The following is an 18,553-nucleotide window of genomic DNA, read 5'->3' as shown; positions in this document are numbered from 1 at the left end:
TTTTGGTACCTGGCTCATTAGAGAGACCACTAGTCATTTTAAAACCAAATTGAGTTTAAATACATTTCCTTGATGCATCTGTTTTGTTAAATGTATCCCATGAAACCGACATTAAAAGCCAATGCCATTAAGAGGGCATAAGGTAAGCTCATTTAGTTCACCAAATTGTATAACACAATGAATTAATATGGTAATACGCCTTTGGAGACCAGCAGCAGATAATAGAGGTGAACAGAGGAGCTCGAGCCTGGTTTTGGAAAAGCAAAAGCAATTCATCATTATGCTGTAACAATATAGGAGAACATTTCTCATTCCTCACTCGCCTGCCCCCATTCTGCAAACATTTTGGTTGTACTTTTTCAACACCAACTTTGACCAGTATGACTTTGCTCACTCAGCCTGCTGCATTTTGGCTACCCAAAGAATTCCCTTATTTGTGTTTTGAAGCAGTGGTAAGTAAGTGGAGATTTCAGTTAGAAGTGAGAGTTGGTGCTCTCCCTGTGAGAAGCTGTGTAAGCCATGCCCTTGACACCCTGCAGAACAACTGGCAAAACACTCTTCACATAGACAGAAGGCAAAGGCAGGGAGCAGAGAAGAGCAGATAGAACAGAAATACCATCAACGATTCCAGTTGTCCTTCCCTTGGAATTAAGCATTAGAAATAAGGCCCCACGTAAATCGACAGTCATTTCCTGAACTCATTCCTTCTCTCAGTGGCTTGGATTTCTGTTTCTATCCTGCCAGAAAGAACCCAATTATAGCTTATTGTGCCTGGTCAGCAAGAATGTATCCCCTCACTGCTTAAAAAATAAATTATCCAAAGAATGTTTTCCTTCAACTATAAAATTAGATATGCTCATTATAGAAAATTTCAGAAAATACAGAAAAGCATAAAGGAGAAAATGCAAAATCATTTATAATCTCAACACTCAGACATACTATTAATATTGTAGTGTATTTATATCTATTTCACATACCATTAAACAGTCTTCAAAAGCAGGATTGTAGTTACTATATAAAATGACTTTAAAACTTCCAAGGTTGAGGGGGCCAGCCCCGTGGCCGAGCAGTTAAATTCGTGCTCTCCACTTTGGTGGCCCAGGGTTTCGCTGGTTTGGATCCCGGGCGTGGACATGGCACCGCTCATCAGGGTTTGTTGAGGTGGCGTCCCACATACCACAACTAGAAGGACCCACAAGTAAAATATACAACTACGTACTGGGGGGATTTGGGGAGAAAAAGCAGGAAAAAAAACTTCCAAGGTTGAACATTTAGGTTTCCAATTTTTTTATCAATTACAAACAAAGCAATTACACTTTTACATAAACCTTTCACCCCAGCTTCACTGTCTGTTAGGAGGACATCTTCACAGAGTAGAATTCCTGGGCCTGAGGTGTGAATAATTTCAGATCTCTTACGTCAAATCCACCAAGCACTTGTCAATCCTCACCTTTCTTGACCTCTCGGCCACTTTCAGCACTGTTGACCACCACTCCTTTCCTGAAATCCTTTCTCCTTTGCTCTGTCACACCAAGTCTTCCCAACTCCCTCCTACCTCTCTGTTTCCATAGTTCCTGTCTGGGTCCCCTCCTCTGTCTAACCGTCAGTGTTGAATTTCCTTAGGTTTCCATCCTGTGCCCTCTTCTCTGCATCTACACTCTTCCTCTAAGTGATCTCATCTACTTTCAGGGTTTCACCTACAGTTTCCATCTCTAAAATCCCCAATTTTTAAATCTATCCCAGCCCCCTTTTCAAGCTCTGGGATGTATGTCCTAGACTCTTTGACTTCTTCCACTTCATTGGCTCACAGGCATTTCAAACCCGTGATCTTACTACACCAATCCTACACTCCTTGTTCCCTGTCTTAGAAGAAGGATGAATAACAGGACAGTGTGCATCATTTTCCTGGTCCTGATTTTAATGGAATGCCTCCTGGGTAGCACATTTAGCAGGATATTTCCTGTTGGTCTGAGAAAGAAATTGTGATCATGTGAGACTATACAAACAAAGACCTTTCCCGCCTGGTATTTGGACCCACCATGTGTCTGCAATGCATTAATCCTGCCATGCAGCCTGACTCTGTGCCTTTGTCTTACCAACGATCTTTGCTTTGGGTGCTAAAATTACCCAACTCATAATGAACACTATAAAGTTGACAAAGATCAAAACTGCACAGTAAAATAGACCCAAAATTTTCAATAAATGTTTGCATCTTGTTAAAGACACAAAGAACTAATAAATTGAAGACAAAACGAGTCTATAGAAATATTAAAATCAAAATCAACAAATGGTTAAAGTGCACAAGGCAAGAATAGTGTGGATTTAAATTGATGGAAGAATTAAATCTCCTCCTCTGAATTAGAATCTGCAAAATTTGATCCATAAAATTAGAATTGAAAAAAGTAATGGCCACAAAAGAAAACTCAAAGAGGCAGCAATTATTATCTAAGATTTGATATGGGCCAAAGGACGGGAAAAATTCCAACTAAACAATGAATCAAAGCTTTGTTTGAGCTTAATGAAAATAATTCCAGGAAAATTAAAATGGAAATGGGAAAAAATGGGGTCAGTTTAACTGTGCTATACAAAATTAAGGAATTAGATGTTATCAGTGGAGTCTTCATGAGAACAAGGATAAATGATTTCCTCTGAAGAGGTTTCGTGTATTGAGTATGACAGCCTCTCTTCCTCTTCCTCTCCATACTTTACACAAAATAAGGCAACGAAAGCTCACTCCACATCCTCAGACTCACAGCAAAGTCAGGTAGCATGGTGTCCCCATATACGAGATTCCATTTAGAGCTCCGGGGACCGAGGGCAGAGCTGACCTGAACATCATTCATGCCCTTTACAGGGCTCTCTCACACTCTTTCCCTAGTATCACGCCTAAGCCTACTGTGAAGAAGATCTCAAAATCAAAGACTTTAAAGCATCAAGGGAACTTGGAAAACATCTGCTTCAGTTGTTCCCAACCTGGGGCCACAACATACTTGAAACTAAATGCAGACTGAGTAAATAATAGACATTCTCCCCTTATTTTAAAATGCTACTAAATTAATTCTAGGTTCTAAAATCCCAAAAGTTATCATGTGGGAGTGTGTGACATCCTTTTAAGATTAAATGAGATCCTTAAATCCAGAACTGATCCAATCTAATCCCTTGATTTTGCAGATGAAGAACAGATAAGTGACTGTTTTCAGGGTCACTTACTGAATTAAGAACAGTGCTGGATCTAAATATTTGTACTCTTGCTAGCACACCAACGGCTCTTTCTACTAGATTCCTTTCTAAGGAAGGTCAAACTCAAACACGGCTTTATGCCTTCAAATTTGCTTCTTTCAAAGATATTGTTTTGTGTGTGTGTGTGTGTGTGGTAGCTAAGTCTGAATTTCCTAGAAAAGCTGGAAAAATAGATCATGCTGATCTTCAGAGAATACTTATAAGACAATCACTCCTAATTTAATTTAAATTTTATCATTGACACGGGAAAAACATCTTTTTTTTTCCTACGCCACCCTTAGGACAATGACAACAAAGTCTTGATGATTATGACCTACTGTTCTCTCTTCCTGGGATATAGTCCCCCTAGTAGAGACTGGATTTCCCAGCCTCCTTTGCAGCCAGGTGTGTCTATGGGAGTAGTGTAACTAAATAACCACCAGTAGAATGTGAACAGAAGTGATGCGTGCAATATCTGCCTCACTTGCTTAGAAGAAAATATCTTGCCTTGGATTTTTTTTCTGTCTTCTCTCCTACCATTATCTGGAATATGAACATGTCTATGACCCAGCTTTGATTTAGTAGACAATGTTAATGCCTCCATTTGGCAAAATATGGTGGAGCAAAAATAGGGCAGGCACTGAGGTCTCTGAGCATCTGCATGGAGCACGACTGCCCATCAGCCCAGATCAGGAAAGCTTTGGCCCATGTCACCTACTGTACTCTGGGGACTCTTGGTTATTGTCATTCTGTCTTTACTATAACTCACACAGTGAGGCAGCATTTTTTGCCCCTTGGGGGAACTGAGAGAGAAAACTAAGGTCATCAGCTTGCCACATTGGCCAAGATATATTTAACTCTAGGTTAGTCTGTACAATGTCTGACTGAGGGGGAAAAATGCCAACTCTGTGTTTTGGGATCAAAAGGGTGGGTCTGGTTCATGTCGTAAAAGTAAGCCATAGATGTCTGACCCATATTTTAGAGCTCTCTATCACCTAACAAATATTTTTTTTTAAAATCTCCTCCTGTTTTCATAATTCTTAGTGAAAGAATTATGTGAACAGGCAGTGAAAAAAACATGAGAACTATGCTGTGCATTTCATTGAAAAAATATTTATACTTCTGGAATTTTGATAGCAGGACAATAATTTAAATCATATTTGACATTATTAAAATATTTCACGTGAACTTTTTAACCACTCTTGCCATTCTCCCCTTTAACTAAGGGAGCTTTGTAATGGTCCCTCTAGCAAAAAAGGGGAGAAAGGGAATAAAGTCCTTTCCCCTTTTGCCACATCCTTGAGCTCCCAACCTGACACTGTATCTGAATTCACATCCAGGTGCATATTGGGTGTCTGGGTCCTCCTGAGAAATAGAATGTTCCCTGGGGACACCCTCTTCTTAGGGACACAAGAGCCCGAAAACAATGCTATCGATGCTCCTGCCAGCCACCTAATTGATGTGAGCCTGGGAAGTTCTATGGAGCCCACATGCAGAGAGAAGAGATGTTCACTTCTCCGTTCCTCTCCTTCCCATCCTGCAAAGCAAGACCTGGCCACTTCTGTCCTGGAAAGTACCACTCCCTTCCTCCTGTGTGATGCGGGGTCGGTGAGCTGAGGAGTCGAAAGAAAGATTTCTTAGACTCTCAAGATCTGGCAGTAGTGCTCTTTTATTTAGAGAATAGTGTGGAATAGCATGGGGACAGGACCCATGGGCAGTCAGAGCTCCTGCTGCTGCCGCTTCTGCTGCCCCCGCTGGCATGGGGACAGGGCCCATGGGCAGGCAGAGCAGCTGCTGCTGCCCCCGCTGGCATGGGGACAGGACCCAAGGGCAGGCAGAGCTGGTGCGTGGGGACAGGACCCACGGGCGGTCAGAGCTCCTGCTGCTGCCCTGAGTTGAGGGTTAGGGCTAATTTTATAAGGCATGGGTACGTGACTTATTTTTACTGGAGAAAAGAAAAGATGATGTAAAAAGTCATTAAATGATTTCAGTGCAGATGGGGTCTGGTTATTGTGCGGTCATATAACTTTAGATACGAATCTGGCCATATAGATCGGCATGTAGGTGAGGATGCCCTGGGCTTCTCTCCCTGGGGCAGCCCTAATTCATACCATAAAAAAAGTCCACTGGGTCGTATAGTTTGGCATGTAGGCCAGGTCACCTTGGGCTTCTCTAGCTGGGGCAGCCTTAATCCACATCACTGGGCATCTCCAGGGACAATGGATTAAATGAAGCCTCCTATTTTTTTATGGTTTAAAAATCTCATATTTCCATTATTTCTAATTGGAAATGTTTTCTCTCTGATGGGAAAACAAAGTTCTTTTTCTCCAGTCAGCTCTGGTTCTCTGTCTAGGGTAGTAATCTCTCCTTCTCAGTCTATTCATAACTCCCATTGTTCCCCAAAGAACTGAAGGTGGTTGACTACTCTCTTTAACCTAGAATGCATTTTTGTCCTTGCCTCACCATTCAATTCAGGTAATGTTTTGTTTTCAAATTAGTGATTTTAGATCTAAAACTACAGTTTGTCAGTTTCAAAAAAAAAAAAAAAAAAAACTTTGTTACAATGAATGTAACCCCATTCCCCCCTCCACTCCACACCCCCCTCCCTCCCCAGCAACATGTGAAGAAGAGACTGAATCAGATTTGGCCCACTGGATCTATCCAAGTTCAGAAAATATTAAGAGATTGCCCTCCCAAATCACAGGGAAAGGATTTCTTAGCTCTTTCTCAGCTTTTCTACTCTGATCCAGGGATGCTCAGAGACTTTCCAATCACTGTCTAAAGGAACTAAAAGTTCTTCACAGAATATAACCTTCTCCTGCCACTACTCTAGCTCAGTACCCACCAATAATCCCCATTTCAGTATTTTGAAGATTAGACAATATCGAAAAAAATGTTTTAAATTGCTGTGGTATGCTAAGTACTAAATACTTAATAACTTAAAATATATTTCTTGTTAACAATCTGTTCATATTAATTTAAAGGTTGACTTAACCTAGCATATCTTCCAAGAAGCAGCAATTAAGGATACCATTATTTTATCGCTTTGAAATAATAAGGAGGGTTGTGGAAAAACTTGTTCCTCATTCAATTCTGTCTTAAAACCATTCCTTATCTAGAGACAGCATCTTTGACTGACTCTAACCAGGACAATTATTCTCCAAAAATTTAATTATTGGCTTTTGCATAATACAGGCAGCTAACACAACCTAAATCTCTTACCATATTATAGACTGACACAATAGGTCTTGGATAGATGAGTAGAATTAGAACTTTTGGAGGGACAGTGGGCTGATGGTGTCAAAAGTCATGTAAATACAGAGTTCCAGTTAATTTATTTTTAAGCTCATCCTCTCCATCTAATCCAGACTCCAACTTAGATCATAGAAATCTCTTCCTTCCTTTTCTGGCAGAAGCAAAAGTCAACACAGCTTCTCTCCCAGTTATAAAATACACAGAGAGACCAATATATTTTTGAAGACCATATTCAGTGATAGTCAAGTTTAGAGCTAATGCTTTATTGCAACCATTGATTATAAATAGTGCAATAATTCAAGCATTCACCTTCCTCCCATTGTTTGACCCCAAAATGTTAAGTATAAATATGTGATGCTCCTCCTGGACAAATGAGATTTCAGGAAGCAGAATTGCTTTACGATCAAACTAAAGCCTATTTAATAAGAAGCCTTTAATAAAGCTGTGGTTTAAAGCCAGTCAAAAGCAATGACATATGATAAATGTTCTACTTCAAACATGCACGTTATAATCAAATCATAAGGATAATTCAACCCAGTGCTCACTTTGTTCCTGTGTTCACCATTTATATGTTGAAACTCCATATTGTGACTCAGAGCTGAGAAAGAATAGACACGCTAAAAAAAGAAAAACTGCAGACAGGAAAGAAACTCTGAAAAGTAGAATTTACTTACCCTTTGTTAAGAGACATTTACATTTGTAAAGGAAATCTCCATCTGTAAATGTGTCTCCCTCTCTGCACCAGGAAGAGGAGGGGATGACATTATCTCTAGAAACTCTTAATGGGGAAGGCAAGGACTTAAATCTGCATAATAATCTTACTCTTGTTTACTGTACTTGTATGGGAACCTCTTGTAACTGACTCCTGCCACCACCAACATCCTGCTTTGTCTTTAGTTGAAGATGATATTTCAGGTGGCGGCTTCAGCCATTTTGGCAAGTTGCCCAGGTTGCCTGAGCCTCTCCCATGTACATGTGTTATAAAGCTTTGTTTAATTTTCTCCTGTTATTCTGTCTCATGTGAATTTAATTCATTCTGCAGCCAGAAGAACCCAGAGCGGGTAGAGGAAATGTGTTTCTCCCCTACAGTTTGGCAACTTGGACGGGATAAAATTTCACAGGCTGTCATGAGGATCACTGCTGCCCCAGGGAGAGAAGCCCAAGGTGACCTGCTCTACATACCGATCTATATCATCCTCCTGGAAGCATAGGACATCCTGACTTAATCCAATCTGATTCTTATCTAAAGTTATAGGACCACCCAATAACCAGACCCCACCTGCACTGATACCACTTTAATGACATTTTTTTTACATAATCTTTCCTTTGTCTTGTAAAGAGATAACTCAAATACATATGCCTTAAATTTAGCCCTACCATTGACCCATGTTTGCAGCCCTTCACTGCCCATGGGTCCTGTCCCCATGCTATTCCATACTATTCTCTGAATAAAAGAGCACTACTGCCAGACCTTGAGAGTCCAAGAAATCTTTCTTTCAACTCCTCAACTCACTGAGCCCGCATCATTTCGGCCCTGAGATAATATCTGTTGTCAATCTTCCTCTATTTGCTTGAGGAATATTGTCACTGAGCTAACATCTGTGCCAACTTTCCTCTATTTCAGGTGGGATGTTGCCACAGCGTGGCTTGACCAGCAGCACTAGGTCCATGCCTGGGATCTGAACCTGCAAACCCCAGGCCAGCAAAGCAGAGTGAGCAAACCTAACCACTATGTCACTGGGCCAGCCCCTGAACCTTCCATTTTAAATGGTTAAAAGATCTTTATTTCTAAAGCCAACCGTGAGTACTTGTCAAGCTTTAAGTTGGTCTTAAAGAGAAATATTTGCTAAGTCACTGTCGTAGCACAAATGAAGTTGGGACCCATCTCAATGATTTGAGATCATTTAAATGATCACTTAAACACTTAAACCTCAAGGCCAGAGGTTGGACTAGGTAGTATTTCCAAATTCCTGACAGACATTAATCAGAATTCAGGATACAAAATTCTAATCTCTGGAAATTCTCTGGAATTCCCCAAACCATACAATTTTTTTAAAATGCTTTTGATATTCCTCATACTCTTTACTCATTATCACGGATATCTAGAAAACTGTTTAATGAACAATAAATATTAACTTTAGCAGTATTTACAGAGAACTGTAGCCTATAGAAAATATTCAAACATTGGAAAACACCAGGAAACAGCATTTGGTATAATTTAAATAACATCTGGATCTCCTAGCAAAGTTATTAGCACTACACAGAATCAAAGTCTAAATTGCCAATTTAGGATCTTATTTTGCTTCCAAAACTCATTATTTCTTGGACCACTACTCATAGGGTTTATATAAAGTAAACTACGAGTATAAATTTATTAATGTTTATTTTATTGGCAAGAATGAGTCACCATCAGCAGCAGACTGGCCCATGAACACATCCTAACAATGGCCTCAGCTGCAAGCAAGGCTAGTGATTAGACTGTGACACTTTTCTCCTCTGTGCTCCTTAGCAGGTTCCTGGAAATGTCAACCTTACCCTCAGAATCCACATGTTAATGTTCCCTGCTTTTGCTTTCAATTTGATGTCCGTGGATTCCTTCTGATCAGTAGTTGCTTTATGTTGATCAGTAAGCTTCAATTCTCACAGCAGAATTAGACTTTTTTCCTCTTGCCCAATTTCTCAACAGGTTTCTCTGGGGATATAGAAAAACATAATTTTCTTGAAAAACATTAGGATGCAGTTCCCACATGGGCACACTAGGTTTGACAGGAGAAACAGATCAGTGAAATAACACAGTTTCATAGTAGCATTTTGCTGTATTTTCAAAGTACCCTACAAAAATACTAGGAGCATGGAAAATAGCTCTTCAGCCTCCTTTTCTCTTAAAATCTCACCCCCCAGTCTCCTCCCCTCAGCCCCCTCAGCACCATATAGTCACCATCTCCCATCCCTAAAACCAAATCCCTTAGGAACTTAGTTTGGATTTACCTCATCTCTGGTCACAAAACTGATTTTGGCAAGACTGGGCCTAGAACAGGGTGTTCAAACCACATTCCATGGACCCCTCCGGGCTCAGAGAACACCTGAGCAGTGCCTGGGGGTGGGGCTCATGCAACCCCTTATCTCTGCTTCCAACCACAGCGGTTCCACATCTATCAGTTTAACTAGCTATTCTAAGAAGAATTTTTTGTTTGTTTAAAGTAACTGTCCTGCTACCAAAAAAGAAACAGAAAAGGGTTGACGACTCTCGCTCAGAAAGCCCTGCAAGGCCTTGGTGAGCCTTAGTGGTGCAGAGGGGACTGAGGTCAGTTTGCGGCCAGGGCCTAAAAGTCCAGTGCTGGATGGGAGCACAGGAAAGGAATGTCTGGGGCACCGGAAGCCAGCTGGGGCAATCTTCCCTCTGCTAAGAGCTGGGTGATAAACAGGGAATGACTCAGTCTTCAGAAGCCCAACCACCGACTGAACCAGAACTTCTGGGTCTTTCTAGCCATGCATAACCCATCTGAATCAGTCCAGCAGACCAAGAACAAAGCCAAAGACAGAAAGGTCTGCAAACTCTCAATGGTTTTGTATTTCTAAGTCTTCTCCCTCAAAAGTGAGTTTCACGTGATGTTGCAAACACTTCCATGGAGACTGCAAACTGGGTAGGACTCCTCTTCTTCTTCATCCTCCTCCTCCTCTCTCCTCTTTCTTCTCCTTCTTCTTCCTTCTGCTCTTGCTGAAAGTTATTCTGCTTCTGCTTTTTTTCCCCAAAGGCCCAAATCATTTCACTTTCTGTTCACAACTTTTGATTTCTCCCCGTTTTATTATAGGGCAAACTTCCTAAACTGTCATCCAGGATGTAGTCTACTTGGCCAAACAGCTTAGACCCTCTCCCTTGCTCCTCGGTCCCATGCCCTCAAAGCTCCAGGCCTCCTACCCTAGTTACTGAACACACATTGCACTTTCTCTCCCCATGCCTTTGCTCACACTGAGCCCTCAGCATGGGCATCCATCCACGCAACATCTCTACCTGTTGAGATCCAACTTGCTGTCAAGACTTTGCTCATATCCTCAAAGTCATTGTCAGTTCCCCTGAAAGTGGAACGAACCATCACAACACTTAACACTCTGCCTTATGTATAATACATCCTCAGTATAAGGAAGGAATTAAACTGAACCCCCCATACCAAAACACACATAATGCTCTTTACGTAGCGGGTTTGGGAAATAGGTTATTGACTAGCTAACCAAATAGGAGAATATGAGGGAGACATCCCAGACTATTATGTTGTCTTCAGTCTTAATTTCATGGCATGCATTTTCTCATACAAAATGAAAAGAAACTAAAAGATCCTTGATTTTTATTCAAGTGGAAAATTTTCCAGATTTTTTCCGTAATTTTACACATGCTCATTTTATAAATTTTTCAAATATTATGCTCAGCATTGTCAGAACAAATCTCAGCAAAAACCTCATAGCTCCCCAGGATAGGAAATACACAGGGTGTGTTAGCAATAAGAACGCATGGTGGGGAACACTAAGTGTATCACTCAAAACTCCATACTCTCATTATTTATCTTAGCATCCTGCCTCGGTGACTTGGAGCGCTGGATCTTCATGGCAGCAAATGAATGGACGATTGACTCACAGGGAATAGATCAGACAGCGGAAACATATGCACTGAATAGTTCAAAACAAAACTGTCTTGTTATGGGGCCAGCCCAGTGGCGTAGTGGTTAAGTTCGCACACTCCACTCTGGCAGCCGGGGGTTTGCATGTTCAGATCCTGGGCACGGACCTACACACCACTCATCAAGCCATGCTGCAGCAGCATCCCATATACAAAGTAGAGGAATATTGGCATAGATATTAGCTCAGGGATCATCTTCCTCAAGCAAAAAGAGGAAGATTGGCAAGAGATTTTAGCTCAGGGCCAATCTTCCTCACACACGAAAAACAAAAACAAAAAACCTGTCTTGTTAAGTAAACTGCAACTTTGATGGTAAAGAGGGATACAATGGACCAGTGTCCATAGCTACCTCAATTTCCTCTTCTGTAAAATGAGAATAATAACTCCTTGTAGAGCTGTCATGAAAATTAGATGACATATTTTGTAAATTCTGTGAGAACAGGGATTATGTCTTGTTTACAATCCTTGCCCCAGTGCCTAGGAAAGTGCCTGAGTCGTTGTAGGCACTCAGCTTATTTCTGGGGATTCAGAAAAAGGTATCAGAGTTTGAGAAGGAATTCCCACCTGGATACAACAGGTTTGACAGGACAGGTCAGTGAAAGAATGCAGAATTTCATAACAGCTTTTGGCTGTATATTCTTTTCTTTTCTTTTTTTTTTAAAGATTGGCACTTGGGCTAACAACTGTTGTCAATCTTTTTTTTTTTCCTGCTTTTTATCTCCCCAAACCCCCCTGTACATAGTTGTATATCTTAGTTGCACGTCCTTCTAGTTGTGGGATGTGGGACGCCGCCTCAACGTGGCCTGACGAGTGGTGCCTTGTCCGTCCGTGCCCAGGATCCGAACCCTGGGCCGCTGCAGTGGAGCACGCGAACTTAACCACTCAGCCACGGAGCTGGCCCTTGGCTGCATTTTCAAACGGGACCCAGCAAAAGTCCTAGGAACACTGGAAATGGATGAATAAGTGAATAAATAAATAAACTTATTAATTAATAAAACCTTCAGCATAATGCTTGGTATCTATTAGGAGTTAAATAAATCGGAGCTTCAAAAGCAGACTTTATAAAGAGACTAACTCAGTCCGTCAGCAGAGCGAGTGCTGTGAAGCATGGGCTTCACTTTCAGGCCAGGTCAGACTGATGTATTTATCGTCTTGTGTGAGGGAGGGGAAAGGATTTGACCCTTAAAGTTCCGTGGTCTTGTCTGCAGCATACCTCATGATGAGCTTTCACCAAACTTAGCCGCTGTATTTGAAGAGTTCCAAGGACTTTTCCTTGAACCCGTCGAGAACTGGCACATTCTGAAGAGTTTGGGGGCCGTTTACACTTAATTCAAAGTCCTGTATTCTGACTCTTTGTTGCCCTGCGATAACCTCCTCTAGGGCTGTTCACTCTGCCCCATAGGACCTTCCCCCTTCTGAGGGTTAACAAGAAGACAAGGGGTGAAGTGGGAATCAGGAACTGCCCTTTCTTCTGGACAATCACGGGTTCTCTGATCTGTTACCAATATTTACTGAGCACCTACTAAGTGACAGCCCTGAGAATTCAACGGTAAACAAGACATACTTGCTGCCTCGGGCAAGGAAGTGATACTGGTGCTGCGGTAGGACTTGGAGGCAGCTAAGGCCCGGCAAGGAGAGGGCAGCTCTGTGTGCTGCTCCCAGACTAGTCCCGGGGCATGGATTCTGTGGTCAGTCCTTGGCACTGGCTGAGGAGTACGGGGCGCTCATCTGCCCCCACCTACCTCCTTGTGGGACTGACATCTGAACTATCACCCTTTCACCAGAAAAGAGTACCAAGAAACTCTGAGGCCAGCAAGTCTGCTCTCCCTCTAACACATGTGACACTAAAGTCCACAGAGACAAAGTGACTTATTCAACATGATGGAGCTGAGTCAAGGCAAGTCCAAACCCAGACTTAAGGCCTCGTGTCTTCTGTTCAGTGTTAACTAAACTGCGTGGGGGTCTCCCCTTTGAATTAAAACAGTCTCCAAAAGGGAAGGGACTTGGGGAGGAACCACAGCCCTTCATCCCAGCAGTGCTGGCACACCAGTTCCAGTGATTCCATGCAACAAGCCAGTTATCAGGAACATCTTTCTGTTCTCACGTGCTATGGTCCCTACAAGCTGCTCCCAACAGCCTTCTGTCGCAGCCATCTGACTAGGCTGATCTAACTGGGAGCCTGGCTTTGGAAACATGGCAGCTAACACGTGGACAGTGCTGGCTGTGTGCCAGGTACTGATCCAAGTGCCTTTACATGTATGAACCCATTTAATGCTCACAGCAACCTATGAAGCGGTTAGCTACTATTATTATTCCCATTTTGCAGCTAAGGAAACTGAGGCATAGAGTGATTCGGTAACATGCTCAAGGCCACAGAGCGTGTGTGTGACAGAGCTAGGATGCAGACTCAGGCAATGAGGCTCCAGAGTTCATGCCCTGAACTACTACACTGTACTTTGTTGTTGTTGTTAGTGTTGTTGAGTTGATTTCAACTCCTAGTGACCCTGTGTATAGCAGAGCAGAACCCTGCCCAGTCTTTTGGCACCATCCTCTCACCTTCTGGTGCTGTATCAGACAATGCTCCACTGCCATTCATAGGGTTTTCATGGCCAATTTCTTTGGAAGCGGATGGCCAGGTCCTTCTTCCTAGTCCGTCTTAGTCTGGAAGCTCCACTGAAACTTGTCCACCATGGGTGACTCTGCTGGTATTTGAAACACCCGTGGCATAGCTTTCAACATCACAGCAACACTCAGCCTGCCACAGTATGACAACTGAAAGATGGGTGGGACAGATGGGTAGCGTGATTCTCTGACAGGAAACAAACCCAGGCTGCTGTGGCAAGGGCGTCGAATCTTCACCAGTAGACCGCCAGAGTTGGCTACACTATATTTACTCCTGTCTATTATCTACTGCTGTGTAAAAACCACTCCAAACTTAGTGGCTTAAACCAATACAGATTGATTTTGCTTACCATTGTGTGGGTGAGAAATTTGAGCAGGAAACAGTAGAGACAGCTCATGTCTGTGCCAGTATCTGGGGCTTCAGCTGGGATGGCTCAAATGACATCACAGCGGTTATATGCTTGAGGCCTCCAGTCTCCTTCACATGGTCTCTCCATGAGGCGTGGGTTTCCCCACGGCATGGTGGTCTCACAGTTCCAAGGGGGGGCATTCCAGTGCATGAGTGCTCATCAAGCTTCTACTTGCATCAGACTTGCTAATTGGCAAAAGTCAGTGACAGGGGCCAACCCCAGAGTCAGTGTGGAAGAGGAGTACATAAAGGGGTGGACACTAGGAGGCACAGTTCATCTGGGGCCACCAGTGGGACATCTTACTATGGTAGACAAGTAGGACATAAAAGTCGGGTGAGAGCAGCAGATCTTGGGGCAGAGTTTCTGCTTCCTCATTTTCCTGTACTTCCTTTTACAAGCAGCAGCATGCTCCCTCCAGGAAGAAGGAGCTTAAAGCCAGTGCATATTACATTACAGAGTGTGGGAACAAGGCTTTCTAGCCTTAGAGACAGTTGTCATTTTTGTACACAAAGGAGAGCATCAATTGATTCACAGCTGAATTTATTTTCACCTCATTTAAGGAGCCTTGAGTTTGATAAACCACAGGATGCTAAATCGGTTAGTGGAAGGTTTTCTTGAAAATAATAAATTTCCAGGGGACTTCAAGATGTACTACATCACTTGTAACTGTTACAGTTAATAAGATAAAGTAGGAAAAAAAATCCCTGTACTCACTCAATAAAGCCTAAATGGAGAACTTATGTGTAAAGAGAAAATGGCAGATGCCAAGAAGTGTAACCATAAATAGATAAATTAATACCGAGTTGTTAAGACATCATTTTTAAAAAATGAGCAGGTTAATAAATTTATGAAATACTAATAGAGGATCTTGAAAAAACTACCGAAATCTCCTTTCTTTGCTCAGAAAACAATAGAACCACCTAGAAATTTCAGTCCTGTGAATGCTACTTCTAGTCCCACATGATACAGATGAATTATTTGTTTCTCTACTGCTTTATTTCCTCAGTTTTAAGTTTCATTGATTGAGGAGAAAAAATCCCAATTTTTTATTTTAAAAGCAGTTTTTGGCCCAATTTCTCACCTAAAACCAATCAAAGTCAATCATACCATAGCAGACAATTTAATTATATGTTCAGTTCTTCTCACACAGGTACATTTTTATCACTGCTAGAAGCATGATTTTGGCGTATGAACTACTAATATGTATATCTGTCTATATGTGTATTTTGACTGTGGACTTGCATTTATTCTATTCTGAAGTGTAACTGAGGGTGCATGAGGTAATGTGAGGTGAAGATGTTAACCAGCACACAGAATGCTCTGTTCGGTTTAGGATTCACTTGCCCCAGAACAATAACACAGAGATTAAAGGACACACCCTTCAAAATATGGAGCAGTTGAGTTCAATTATGCTTACTCTCAGCCAGTTAATTAAAAAGAATTCGCTTGGTGATGTCATTATGTCACACTTGGGACTAAATACATAAGAGAGATCAGACAAAACGTGGCAGCCAGCATTTCCAGGGCTGAAGAGAGATGTGATGGTATTTTCCAGAAAGCTTTCCCAGATCAGTGTGGAGAAACTCTTGAGTCATTTTCAACCACTAAGTCTTCTGATATGAGAGCCCATTGCCAGCAAGTTCACAGAAGATCATAATTTACCGAGAGTTCTCTTCAAAAGCTGAGTGATTTGTTGTGACTTAAAGACTCTCAAAATACAATTTTTGTAAGAGCCTTGGACTCTGTACTTCTAGAAACGGAGACACGTCTAAGTTCACACTGCCAACTTTGTAAAGTTCAAAGAAGAGAGACCAAATCTACACGCAGAATTCTTACGGATTAGAGAACACATGTGTTCCCACATGAACCTAGGCACAGCATTTAGAGAAGACCCGAATCCACTGGAGGGAGAATTTTAATGCATACCTACTAGGAAATGTGATAAGCCTTACTCTACCAGACTAATCCGCACTTTACAAAGTTCTTCCGGGTACATGATCTCATCTGATCCACACATCTGTGCTTGGAAGTGGGTATTAGAGTCTCCATTTTGAGGTGAAGAACACAGGATGGGAGAATTTCAAGTGACTTACCCAAGGTCACACCCTCATGAGTGGCAGCGCTGCCACTTGATCCCAAGTCGCCCCATGCTAGAGGGCGCTCTTTACACCAGATAGAACCTCTCCCTACCACCTCCTCTGTCTCCCTTTGGTTCCTAAAAATATTCTCAAAAGATTATCCCCATTGCTGAAAAACTCAACTCACATATTTTTCGGATAAGTATTTGTGAAATCTCCTGAATTGAGAATTTTGTAATGCAGTACCTCCCTGAGGGTGTTCTACAGAAATGCTGAGACAAGTTGAATTACAGTGACTACTCCAGCCTCTTAGAGCAACACGTTTCAGAGTCCCTGACCTCTCAGGGTCAAGGTTTTCTCCTCAACACAGAAGTTCTCAACCAGAAGATCTCTCGGGTCCACTCTGAGCCTAAGATTCTATGTGATAGGTGTAATCCCTAAATCTTCTTTGAGTCATGGTAACTAGAACCCACCTCCTCTATCTCAGCCAGAAATAACTGCCATCAAGATGTTTTCCTTCTTGGGAGAAGCTATTCAGAGGAGGGCTTCACAAAAGGGAAGAGAGCCAACATTTATAACTGCCCACTCTTCTAGTTGCCTGATATGTGACATCTCATTCAGTCCAACCCTCACAACCATCCCATTATACTCACACTAGAGAGGAGGAAAAGCAGGTGCAGAGAAACTGACAACTTTGCACACGTCACAAAAGCTATTATTGGCAGGGATAGAATTCAAATTATTTGCTTTCAAAGCCATTGTTCTCTTTCCATAGAGCTATTTTGGCAATGAAGAAGCTAAATTTCAGGAATACAGACGAAATGAAACATTAGGCCCTAAATAATAGGAAAAGGTAGCATGGAAAGGTGAACTTCTCAGGTAATGGGTAATCACAGAACTGAAAAGTAGAGATTTTATGGTGCCATGTTCCCAAAGTCTGTCTAATGGAGATACTGTGGGGGATGGGCGGAAGCTTTGATCTTGGAGGCAAGAGAGCAGGACTTTGGTCCTGGTTCTTTTGATGTTCAGGGAAATACATTTTTAAATACCTTGCTTTCAATAAGTAGTAGTTCTGCCCACAGGCAGGAAAATAACAGCAATAATAGCAGCAAACGTTCTTGGGGTGCTTACATTGTGCCAGGCACTGTTTGGAGTACTATACTTGGGGTTGCCTCATTTTCATCCTTACGATAACCCTAAAAGATGAATATACATGGATGAGAAAACCAAAGCACATAAAAATGATGTGATCTCCCCAAGGCTGCATGGGAAGTGGTAGAGCTGGGATATAAAATCAAGGAAGCTGACTCCAGTTCCCAAGTGCCTAGCCGTCATGTGTAGAGTACAACTCATGTATATATGTGGCTGGACAAGCTCTTAGAAATGCAAATCCAAAAAGCAAATTAGAGGAGAAAGACAACAACAGACGTGCCACTAAGGGAAAGGCCTACACAGTGTCATAACTGTATTATCCAACTTTCTTCAAGATTGGCTCTGCCAGAGGTTACACTTGAGTATCTGAACATTTTGTTGAGAACATTTGGTATGATCACATAAAACTACGTTTAACAGAAACCCAACAACAGTGGCTTAACTGAATCAAGTCTATTTTTCTCACGTAACAAGCAGTCCATGGCTGCATGGTTGTCACATTGACTTGGGACCTGTCCAATAGGCTCCTCTTGCCTTGCCAGGCTGCTACCCTTAAGAATATTGCTTTTATCCTCTTTCTTGAAAGATGGATGCTTCACTTCCCTGTGCCATCTGACATGTAGCAACTAGCCACATTTGACTATTTAAATTAAGTCAAAAATTCAGGCCTTCAGTCACACTAGCTACATTTCCGGTGCTCAATAGTCACATAGGGTGAGTGGTCACTATATTGACTGGTGGAGATACAGCACATTTCCGTCATCACAGGAAGTTTTATTACACACCACTGCTAGAGAAACAGGAGGAAGATGGGGAAGGAGAGAAAAAAGCTGAATGCCAACTGAGACTGTTCCCTTTCAACGAGAAAACAACAGCTTTCATGGAATCCTTACCAGGTAGAATTTTGCTTGCACTTCACTGGAAAGAATTTGGAATTACATCACTTGATCACTGATAGATGCAAAGGAGTTTTGTTAAGTGGGCCTATGGCTGCCCTGAACTAAAATGGGAGCCACGGGTAAGGAAGAGGAAAGAATAAATAACTAGCTACGTAAGTAGCTGTCTTTGCCAGCCTCAACATCACATGTGAGTTGTGCTTTAAAATAGGCCAGGTTTACCAAAACAGAATGGAAAAACTGGGCAAT

The 18,553-nt window shown here is 42.0% G+C and overlaps 1 long non-coding RNA gene across 2 annotated transcripts in view; it reads right to left on the bottom strand.

Moving 5' to 3' along the window:
- The window catches only part of LOC103561977 (uncharacterized), a 266,670-nt gene that overhangs the window by 58,126 nt on the left and 189,991 nt on the right, over positions 1-18,553 (bottom strand). The window contains exon 5 of one of the 2 annotated variants that reach the window (XR_011539128.1): positions 9,010-9,166. This is a non-coding gene — a long non-coding RNA (uncharacterized lncRNA). Of the gene's footprint in view, positions 1-8,840; positions 9,167-18,553 lie in introns of those variants that run through there. The other variant, XR_011539127.1, reaches the window with a different exon arrangement.

This window comes from Equus przewalskii, chromosome 4, assembly GCF_037783145.1.
Source record: "Equus przewalskii isolate Varuska chromosome 4, EquPr2, whole genome shotgun sequence".
Classification (NCBI taxonomy): Eukaryota; Metazoa; Chordata; class Mammalia; order Perissodactyla; family Equidae; genus Equus; species Equus przewalskii.
The sequence above is the reverse complement of the archived record's forward strand: the minus strand, read 5'-3'. Positions and strand labels throughout refer to the sequence as shown.